A 12,541-nucleotide genomic window follows, 5' to 3' on the forward strand; every position below is an offset into this window, starting at 1 on the left:
ATGGGAGAGTCAAGGGAAGACCTAAATAAGAAGTTGGAGTTATGGAGAGAAGCTCTAGAAGTGTATGGTCTGTGCATAAGCCGTAGCAAGACGGATTATATGGAATGTAAGTTTAGTTTGAGAAGGGAAAACCCCAATATAGAGGTGAAGATTGGAGAAAACATCCTACGAAAAGTTAAAAGTTTTAAGTATCTTGGGTGCATCATACAGGATAATGGAAAGATTGAACATGATGTAAATCATAGGATCCAAGCAGGTTGGTCAAAATGGCGGAGTGCATCTGGTTTTATATGCGACAAAAAAGTGCCTTTAAAACTTAAAGGTAAATTTTATCGCACCGCTATAAGACCGGCTATGCTGTATGGTACGGAGTGTTGGACAGCTAAAGGGGAGCACGAACATAAGCTGAGTGTGGCAGAGATGAAGATGTTGAGATGGATGAGTGGTCATACGCGATTGGATAAAATAAAGAATGAAGATATAAGGGAGAGAGTTGGAGTAGCACCTATTGTGAAAAAGATGGTTGAATCGCGTCTCAGGTGGTTTGGACATGTGAGAAGAAGACCGATAGAACATCCAGTTAGGAGGGTGGATGAGATGGAAGATGGACAAAGGGCGAAAGGCAGAGGAAGGCCTAAGAAGACCATCTATGAGGTGGTCAAACGAGATCTACATGTAAACGGTCTCTCTGTAGACATGATACATGACAGAGTACAATGGTGTCGCTTGATTTATGTAGCCGACCCCACTTAGTGGGACAAGGCTTTGTTATTGTTGTTGTTGTTTTTTATTATTTGTGTTTCTTACGTTTTTATTTTTTACTATTTATTTATGGAAGAGTTAAATTTTGATTTACATACTTAAAGAACATAGACACGAGTCATAACAATCATCACCTTCAACGCTACAATAATAATCCATCATATATTTGACAAAAATATAACTGAGATAAAAAATGAATTTTAGTCACAAGTAATTTATAAAATTAGTTTTTTTTGGTACTCTTTTGTACTCTTTTTATAATTTTAATATGTATAACATAGATCATTATTATTGTAGCATTAAATTCTCTTATAATAATTTGATGATGATTGTAGTAACTATTGTATCAAGTATGCATCTCAAATATAATTAAAATTTAACTTTATTATAAATAAATAATAAAGAATAAAAGAATAATAAATACAAATATAACCACTATAAATAAATAGGAAAGAATAAATTGCATTTGATCAGAAAGAACATCGATGATAAAAATGAAAGAAAGAGTGAAATTGTAATTCATGATCCACATCAAATTTTTATACCGCTAATGAACACCATAACCATATTGAAAATTTACTATTTAATCAAGAAGCGATAATTAACCACATTGGCAGAATTATAAATCATGAATTGCATCTAATATTAAATAATTAACATACCTGAATAATTCTCAGTGGCAGCACTGGAAAAGAGGGAGAAAAAACTAACTATCAAGATTTTGAACAAAACTGCACCCTACTATTTATCTGAGGTTAATTACGGTTTAATTTTAAAAAAAAGATAAACTGCATAAATTTTTTTTGAAAGGAATGGAAGGAATGACCAAATTAAGCGCGGAATTGGAAGTGGATATCGTTCCATTTTGTCACGGTGATCATTGGGTCTGTGGCAAATGAGATAATCTATCTCAAATTGGCCACGGACAAACAAAAACGTTGAAAAACTCCATAAAATTTGGCCACAGAGATATAATACGTTGCCATTGGTTAACACGGTACCTTCCCGTTGGTAACTCCCGTGTTTTTGGTAGTGATAGTATTGTGCAAAGGTGATGCATTGATTATCTACTTTTATAACTAAAATATTTTTTTATGGTGATACTATATGTACAAGTGTTTTTATGATTGAGTCCAACTAAATTGTCACAAGCCTAACAAAAAATTGTGCAAATATGTCATCGGTTCTCCTTCTCTGTTCTTTTTTAGTACAAATATTTTTGTTGGAGATCACAGAAATTTCGAAATGTTTGTACATAGCATAAATTTATCGATATAGTTTAAAATTTTTTGCATATACACATATCACATAAAAAATTGCTACGAATGTAGTTTATTGGTTAGGTGAGTTAATATTCCAGACATGTGGTCCTTAAAAAATTTGCGCTATACACTAAAATTTTTGTTATACATCAAATTTTTTGTACTGTGCGTATTTTGTTGATTGGGTGTTAATGTCTTGGACATGTGGTTTCTCCAAAATTTCTGTGTTGTACGCAAAAATTTTTGTGTTGTGCATCGGAATTTCTATGCTGTATTCCAAAATTTCTATGTTGTACATATTTTGTCAGTTAAGTGTCAATGTTCTAAGTATGAGGTTCTCTAAAAATTTTTATATTGTGCACTAAAATTTATGTGCTGTGCATCAAAATTTTTGTATTGTGAATCAAAATTTGTGTACTCTAATTTGCTAAACACATATAAAAAAAAAGAAGAAGAAGAAAAAGACGACGACAACGATGTTGATAATTGATGAACGGATTTTTGCTAGTAAAGAATTCACAATAAATTTCTGTTGCAAGTATAGTTTATAAACCAATAATAATCCTTTCATACAAAAATTTGGTTGTCACTAAAGCAAACCTAATAAAATTAAACCAAAGTATTTGAATCTCGGGTCGTCTATCAAGAAATTGCAGGAAAGTGTGTTACTTATAATTGGTTATGAGATTATATCTTTTTGGGTTTTTGAAATAAGGAACAAGGAAATAAAATAACAAGAAAGTAAATTAATAACTAAGAAAGGCTCTTGGCAAGTTATGAGAACTAGACGTCCTATCCTAGTTATCCTTATCAATTGTGATGAGAATTATTCATTGCTCCTACTTAGTTAACCTCTAACTATGAAGGAAAGTCAAGTGGACTAATAAATTTGATTTCTCAAGTCCTAGTCAACTCCTAAGGAAAGACTAGCTTTAGAGGGATCCAAATTAACCAGCAACTTTCAATTATCAATCAACAAAGGAGTTTGATAACTCAAGAGTCTCCAATTACTCTACCAAAGCCAAGAACATAAAAATCTAACTTAAAACCCTCCCAAGCATTTTAACAAACACTTGGAATGCATAACATAAAAATATAGGAAACTAATAAGAGATAATAAAATCCAAACAACCAATTGAAAGCATCAATAATAATAAAAGAAGAAAGCAATCATAAATATAAAATACCTCAAATTGTATTAAATAGAAAATCAAATCTAACATAGAGTTTATAAACTAAATTGGGGAAATAAACAAATCAACAAGAGAAATAGATAAACTAAATTTCTAGAACTAATAAGAGTAGAAGAGAAACTAAATTAAACTAAGTAGAATTCCGGAATTAAATAAAGCTAATCCTAAAATCCTAAAACCTAGAGAGAGGAGAGAGCCTCTCTCTCTAGAAACTACATCTAAAACCTAGAATTGTGAATGAATGTTGTGTGAATGAATTCATTGATTTTCCCACTCTGCAGATTTTAATATGTATTTTTTGGGCCAAAAACTGGGTCAAAAACAGCCCAGAAATCGCCCCAGCATTTTGTGATACGTCCAGCACGTGGCTCTGTCATGCGTACACGTGGATTGAACTTTCGTCAGGTCACGCGTACGCATGATCCACGCGTATGCGTCGCCTAACAACATGGCAACTATGGCAAATTATATATCATTTCGAAGTCCTGGATGTTAGCTTTCCAACGCAAATAAAATCGCCTCATTTGGACCTCTGTAGCTCAAGTTATGATCGATTTAGTATGAAGAGGTCAGGCTTGACAGCTCAGCAATTTCTTCAATTTCTTGTATTCCTTCCACTTTTGCATGCTTCCTTTCCATCCTCTAAGCCATTCCTGTCCTATAAACCCTGAAATCACTTAACACACATATCAAGGCATCGAATGGTAATACGAGAGGAAAAAAAAGGCCAAAGAAGCATTTTTTCAATCATAGTACAGAATTGGGAAGGAAAATGTAAAACATGCGAATTATATGAATAAGTGTGAGTTTAGTGGATAAAATCCACTCAATTAAGTACAAAATATACCACGAAATAGTGATGCATCAAAACTTCCCATACTTAAACATTAGCATGTCCTCATGTAAAGTTCAAGGAGACAAAAGGAATGAATGGGGGAAAGTAAGACTCATGAGATGCAACCTATGTATGTGAATGCAACTATATGCTAAGATGTTTCTATCTACTTGGTTGAAAGTAAACAAGTTCTTCAAGACAAAAATAAATTAGATTCCATTAATTCAAATCACACAATAAGAGACAAGCAAACTTGTAAGAAGATAGCTCATGAAAGCCGGGAACATAGAACCAAGCATCGAACCCTCACCGGAAGTATATACACTCTAATCACTCAAGTGTTTAAGGTTCGATTCTCTCAATTCTCTACTAACCTTGCTTTCTAAGACTTGCTCTTCTTCTACCAATCAACAAAAATTTAATGCATAAATACACATATCAAGAAGTCTTTTAAGGGTTGCAATGGGGTTAGGGTCAAGGTAGGATTGTATTTGGTCAAGTGGACTAAAATCTGAATTCTTAATTAGCCTAAACTCTCCACCTAACTTAGACAATCCATGTAATCATAATACAATATCTAACTATCCATTAACCATGTTTTTCACATATTCATGCATCATAATTTCGAGTACAGTACATATGCATTGCTTTCACCATTTACTTTGGGGTATTTTGTCCCCTTTTATTCTTTGCTCTTTTTCTTTTCTTATTCTCTTTTTTTTTTGTTTTCCTCAATACATATGATTAAATTATTGAATGCATGAACATGTCCTAAATATTTTTTTCACATTTTCATAAAGATATACAACACCCAATTCTTAAACCAAATGTTTCCAAACCCACTTTCCCCACACTTAATTCATGAGCACTCTCACTAGTCTAAGCTAACCAAGGATTCAAATTAAGGACATTATTATTTTCCGCTTAGAGTTAGTGATGAGCTAAAGTAAAGAATAAAGGGGTAAAATAGGCTCAACATTGATTTGCAAAGGATAATGAAAATGTTAAGGCCATATGAGTATGTAAGCTTAGTGAAACAAGGCCTCAATTATATAAGTGCATGCATACATCAAACAATAGAAATATAGAATTAAGCAAGACAAAGATCAAAATTTTAGAGAGAACAACACACACCAAAAATAAAACATTGGTCGATAAAATGCAACCAATCAAATAGGCTCAAAATCTTACTGGTTTTGTGTGTTCGAGCTCTAAACCATGTTCCAATATAATATTTCTTCAAACAAGTTTAAGAAAAATTGTAATTCAAATTAGTGAAATGCTATAAAAATTTTCTTGAAAAAGAATTTGTCACTTCAACCAAGTAGTGGTAAATATATGCATAAAATCAAGCAACCACGCAATCAAACATGCATATGCAACAACGAACTAAAAAGAAAATAAAACATTGGTGTTGAGAAGAAAATAACTAACCCACGGAAGTCGGTATCGACCTCCCCAATCTTAAAGATTGCACCGTCCTCGGTGCATGCTAAGATGTGCAAGTGGACGGGTGGCTCCAACTGGCACTTTTTTTCTCCAAAGAATGTGCGTAGGAACTTGTTTGCCGCCCCGTGTAAATGTCTACTAGTTCTCTTCCTGGTGGCCATCCTGAAAGAAGAGAAAAGGGAAGAAAAGTAACCCAAAAACAAAGATAGAAAACAAATAAAATATGGTTGGGTTAATGCCTAATAATGAGGGTCTCAATTACATGATAGCTACAATATGCAAGTGAGAAAATAGTAGAAGCAAATGGCATATCAATAGTGCAAAAATTGCAATAATGGGAAAGTGATAGTAGGTAATGAAAGACAATATAAATTCATGTCAATGCAAAAGGGACACAGTTATCATAAAAGATTGGCATTGACAGATAAATAATATCACCCAACAATGTAAAACAAGTCACTAAGCACCGAAATAATACCGAAAAAGATATAACAGTTGAATAAGAACATTTAACACCAATGGTAAAATAATAAACTTAGAAAAGAAAATAAAACATGCACGAGATTAAAATACAATGAATACAAATAAATTAAGTAAAATAGAATAAAAGAGAATAAGGATGAGAAGTTAAAGAAATGAAGAAGAAGAAAGTGAGAAAAGAGGAGAAAAGAAGGAGAAAGGGAGAAGAAAGGAGAAGAGAATGAAAAATGGGACGCGACGCGCGCGCGCAAGTCACGCGTGCGCGTGAAAACTGCATTAGCCATGCGACGCGTACGCGTCGCGCACGCGTACACGTGACTATCGCACGCTTCCAGCACGGTGGCCGCACAACTCTCTCTGAATTCGCTCTTTACGCCGATTTTCATCCCCACGTGTACGCATCGCTGACGCTTACGCATGGGTTGAACTTTCTGCAGGAGATGCGTACGCGTGGGGTGGCTTGTGTGGCACGCAGCCCTCCCGCGCGTCTCTCGCGCAACTCACTGTTCAGTTGCACATACACAAACGACGCGTGCGCGCTAATAAGAATAAAATAAAATAAAATTAAGAATAAAAATGAAAGATCATACCATAGTGGGTTGTCTCACACCTAGCACTTTTAGTTTAAGTCCTTAAGTTGGACATTTAGTGAGCTCCTTGTTATGGTGGCTTGTGCTTGAACTCATCCAGGAATCCTCACCAATGTTTGTACTTCTAATAGCCTCCGGGGTTCCAAACTAGGTGCATAAAGCCTTCAAGCAAGTTAAAGCGAGTGACAAGGCCCCAACAGTGTATATTGCTAGACTAAATTTCGGGGTCTCAAATCTTGCTTTTGCACCCGTCTTTGTGTTGATCATCATTGTTCCAACCGGGTGGCAAGCAATCTGAATTCTCCTTGAAGTATCCAAATGACTTCCTAGACCCATTCAATCGAGCTCTACACCAATCCTTGCACTTCAACTTGGAGCGTGCAACCGTATTGAACCTTGTAGGGCAACTCCTACCACTAACCATTTTCTTCTTACTCTTAACGCTACAAAGAGCTCTAAGTTGACCATCTATCTCAAGTAAACAATATTTAAGTGGGATGAGAAAGCTAAGGGATATGAATTTTACCCACTTGAATGTTGTGAAGGATGATGGTGACTTAGGCAGAGAGGTCTCCAACAACTTTGGTGAGGTGATTTCAAGCTCCACTCCCTTGTACTCTTCTTTGACAACTTCCACCTCTTTGCAAGCTTCTTCAATTTCAACCTCTTCCTCTTGGTAGCTTTCTTCCAATTCAGTCTCTTCTTTATTGCTTACCAAGGGCATGGGAGGTTGTGCTTCTTCTTCTTTGATCTCCATGTCTAGTCCAATGGGAGAGGGTTTAATTGTAGATAAGAATTCATCAATGATTGAATCCATCTCTTGATCATCCCCTTCGAAGTCTTCAACCATGATATGCCTTGGAGGTTGTACACCCTACTCAACATTAATTTCAAACGTCTTGGAAGGAGGCTCTATGACTTGACTTTCCCATGGAGGTTCCGCATCTCCTAAGTCTTCAACCACTTCCTTTTCTTCTATAATTTTGGCTTTCTCCACTTGCTCTAGTACAAAATCAAACTCCTTCTTGATGTTGTCCTTCACTAATTCTTCAACTACTCCTTCATCTTCAAGGGTCTCTGCTACCTCCACCTTTTGGGCCTCCTCTTGCTTCTTTTGAAGTATAGATGCATGAATCCGATCCATTAAGTCCCCTAGACGATCCCTTCTCTCTTGTTCCATGTCAATAACATAATTGGGATCATGTTGCTTTTGGATTGATGGATATAGATGTTCTTCTATAGAGGGTGGTGGTGTACTAGAGCTTGAGGGTTGAGTATTCGAGGTAGAGGATTGATCCATGCGGGATATAAAAGCTTGGATAGTAGAGGTTAGACCAGTGAAAGCAGAGGTAAGTGTGGTTTGAAGCTCTATTTGCCCTTGGTGAATAACATTAAGGGTGTTGTCATCCAGTGGAGGTTGGGGTGGATAGGAGGGTTCATTTGTTGGGAAAAAAAAGCTCATAAAAGGAAGGTGGTTCTTCTTGGTAAGGATATGGAGATGGTGAGGTGGTGGTTCTGGGTATGGTTCATATGGTTCGTATGGTGGTTGGTATGGTGGATAAGGGTTAGGATCATCTGGTGGTGTTTGATAGTAGGGGGCTTGTGAGTATGGTGGTTCAAAGCTATGTTGAGGAGGGGGTTCATAGGTATATTGTGGTGGGTGTTGATTGTCACAAAGAGGTCCACCATAACCATTGTCTTGGTACACATCATAGAATGATTGTTGATAGTGCTTTGGAGGTGGTTGTTGCCAAGAGGGTTGATCATATCCTTGTGACTCCTCCCATCTTTGATTGTCCCATTCTTGATCCAAGATTTCATTGTAATCTCATCTTCCTACAACATGATTGTAATCAAACTCATAGCGAAAGGGGTGAGAATTCATAGTAGCAAGAGAAATAAAAACTAATAAAAATTAATGAAAATAAACTCCTAAAACTAGAAACACTAACGAAGAAACAAAACAGCAATATTCATAATATTCACAATAACCAATAATAAGGCACACGTTTGCAATTCCCCGGCAACGGCGCCATTTTGATGAACGGATTTTTGCTAGTAAAGAATTCACAATAAATTCTCATTGCAAGTATAGTTTTTAAACCAACAATAATCCTTTCATATAAAAATTTGGTTGTCACTAAAGTAAACCCAATAAAATTAAACCGAAGTATTTGAACCTCGGGTCGTCTCTCAAGAAATTGCAGGGAAGTATGTTACTTATAATTGGTTATGAGATTATATCTTTTTGGATTTTTGAAATAAGGAACAAGGAAATAAAATAACAAGAAAGTAAATTAATAACTAAGAAAGGCTCTTGGCAAGGTATGAGAATTGGACATCCTATCCTAGTTATCCTTATCAATTGTGATGAGAATTGTTCATTGCTCCCACTTAGTTAACCTCTAACTATGAAGGAAAGTCAAGTGGACTAATCAATTTGATTCCTCAAGTCCTAGTCAACTCCTAAGGAAAGACTAGCTTTAGAAAATCCAAATCAACCAGCAACTTTCAATTATCAATCAACAAAGGAGATTGATAACTCAAGAGTCTCCAATTACTCTACCAAAGCCAAGAACATAAAAATCTAACTTAAAACCCTCCCAAGCATTTTAACAAACACTTGGAAGGCATAACATAAAAACATAGGAAACTAATAAGAGATAATAAAATCCAAACAACCAATTGAAAGCATCAATAATAACAAAAGAAGAAAGCAATCATAAATATGAAATACCTCAAATTGTATTAAATAGAAAATCAAATCTAACATAGAGTTCATAAACCAAATTGGGGAAACAAACAAATCAACAAGAGAAATAGATAAACTAAATTTCTAGAACTAATAAGAGTAGAAGAGAAACTAAATTAAACTAAGTAGAAATCCAGAATTAAACAAAGCTAATCCTAAAACCTAGAATTGTGAATGAATGTTGTGTGAATGAATTCATTGATTCCCCCACTCTGTAACTTTTAATCTGTGTTTTTTGGGACAAAAACTGGGTCAAAAATAGTCCAGAAATCGCCCCCAGCATTTTCTAATGTGTCCAGCACGTGGCTCTGTCACGCGTACGCGTGGATTGAACTTTCGCCAGGTCACGTGTACGCATGGTCCACGCGTGCGCATCACCTAACAGCATGGAAACTATGGCAAATTATATATCATTTCGAAGCCCCGGATGTTAGCTTTCCAATGCAACTAGAACTACCTCATTTGGACCTATGTAGCTCAAGTTATGATCGATTTAGTACGAAGAGGTCAGGCTTGACAGCTCAGCAATTCCTTCAATTTCTTGTATTCCTTCCACTTTTGCATGCTTCCTTTCCATCCTCTAAGCCATTCCTGCCCTATAAACCCTGAAATCACTTAACACACATATCAAGGTATCGAATGGTAATAAGAGAGGAAAAGAAAGGCCAAAGAAGCATGTTTTCAATCATAGCACAGAATTAAGAAGGAAAATGTAAAACATGCGAATTATATGAATAAGTGTGAGTTTAGTGGATAAAATCCACTCAATTAAGTACAAAATGTTTTCTCCTTTAATGCTCATTGACCTTAGTTCATTTACATTCTAGAAAATTAATTTCCTTGTCATTTATTTTTCTAGCATTTATATTATTACAGTTTAATTTTCTTCAAAATTCCCAACTATTTATTTTCCTGCTTTTTACTTCTACTCATTTATTTCCTTGTTATTTAGTTTTCAGCAACTTACTTCACTGTCAAGTTATCTAAGCTTCAATCAAACTTCATCAAATTGATTGTTTAACTAGAATGGCCAATTGATTAAAGTTGCTTGATCTATCAATCCTCGTGGGATCGACCTCACTCATAGTGAGTTATTAATTGATTATGACCTGGTGCACTTGTCGGTGGATATTGTTTATCAAATCCGTATCACTCGTACAATTACCAGTTTCACTTTTTACGTGCACAAATTGCGTCCCTAAGAACTAACATATCACTTGCTATATTTAAGAACTGTACGTGACATCAAAACAATCCCGAAGGAATACTAAACTTGAGAAGAGAAGGACAAACGGCACAGACAGTATTTGCGAGAAATCGGAAGAATACTTAGGTCAATTGGACAAGGAGGTATAGAAGCAATAGAACACGCCAGAAAGAGAGTCTAATCATATATTAAAAGGGAAACTTAAATCAAAGAACTCTAATAAGAATAATTAGAGGAAATATAGTATATTAGTTTTAAGTCAAGCTGAATTAAAGTGATATAGAGTTCTCAAAAGAAAAAAAACTAGGATCAATGACACCATCCACAAAATGTTTAGGAACACAATCAAATAAGGTGTCTATAAAGAATGAAAAAACTTATGAGGGAATTAATTCACTTTCTCAAAAAAAAAAAGTTATGAAACAAACATTTTTCTAAAGAAATACTAAAAGCATAAAGGAATCATTATGTTAAAACAATTTCAAATTGAAATGAATTATGCAAAATTTGCAAATAAAAATTAATTGGGAGGAGGGCAAAAATATTTTTCCAAAAATTTCGGAAGATACTTAGGTGCATATTCAAGTAAAGATACGCACAAGAACTTCAATAAAGTTGGCAAAAAATCAAATTTCAGCTAAAAAAAATTCGAGGTAAAAATTTTCTTATTAATTAATAAAGGATAAGTGGTGTATTGCAGTAAGCAAGTTCAAATTTCATAAAGAAATTTCAAGGTTCATATAAAATAGTGCATACAGAATTTAAAGTGATTTCACCAAAAATTCAAAGAATGGTTGTGGATACAGTCAAATAAGAAAAGAATTGAATCAAAGTTTTTTCAAAGAGGATCCGAAACAAGTATTCAAGTGGAAAATTACAAGAAATGATATATCGCACCAAAACAAGTCCGGAATTTATCAAGAGATTATATCGTCCATGTAGAGGAACACAAAATCGAAGACAATCTGCGATAAGAGTCAAATCAAAATTCCTTAAAAGGATCCAAAACAAAACTCCAAGAGGATACTATAAAATATGATGCATCACAGTAGAGCAAGTTCAAATCACCTCGAGGGATTATATAGCTTAGATAGAGAAATATGGAATCAATAACTATGTTGTAAGGTTCTTAACATAATTAGTTAAAAGTGTGAGCCGATCAAGATATGCGTAAGATACAGAATGTGAAGCACAAGAATTCAAGTTATATCTCAAGAAAAAGAATTAAAACAAGGAATTCTAAGATAAGAGTTAAAAGAATATATGATTTGATAAATCGTGTAGTATGATTAAAACGCATATGTCAAACACAAACCAACTAAAAGAGGATACCTAATGTTTCCAAAGATTTGAGGATCGGTGTCGTACCAAAATAATTTTCAAGGTCAAATCAATAAACACATAATTCATGCGGAGGAATATAAGCAATATAAAAAATAAATATTTCAAACGATTCAAGTAAATAGTTAAGACCACAATCAACTAGAAATATACAAGAACGATAAAGTATGGTTAGAATGGAGTTGAATCATATCCTAAAAGGGAAATTTGAAACAAGGAATTCTAATACAAGCAATAAAGGAGAAAACAGTGCACTAAGTTACATGGAACGAACAAAGATTATACTTCGTAACGGAGTCAATCCTCGAAAAGTAACCTCTAACGCCACCGAAATCTCATGACTCGCATTACCTATTACTTCTATTTCGTCTATGGTAACCCATTAGTGTTTTTATGTATATAAACCATTAATATTAAGTTGGCCAAATTTAATACTATGAGGTATGCAATTGTAGACTAACAATGTTAATCAACAGATAGTCACACATATAAAACATAAATTCTCGTCACTAGAACAAGTCATAAGGCATGACAAATACTTAGAGTACGCAGTAAAGTATAGTCAGTCCACTCCCAAGGCTCTACAGGAAGGACTGCTCTGATACCATAATATATATAATATTTCTTCCAGTAAAATATCTTGTTTAAACCATGGTATTTCTACTAGCTA

Source organism: Arachis ipaensis, chromosome B3, assembly GCF_059453495.1.
Source record: "Arachis ipaensis isolate K30076 ecotype BB chromosome B3, ASM5945349v1, whole genome shotgun sequence".
In the NCBI taxonomy this organism is placed as follows: domain Eukaryota; kingdom Viridiplantae; phylum Streptophyta; class Magnoliopsida; order Fabales; family Fabaceae; genus Arachis; species Arachis ipaensis.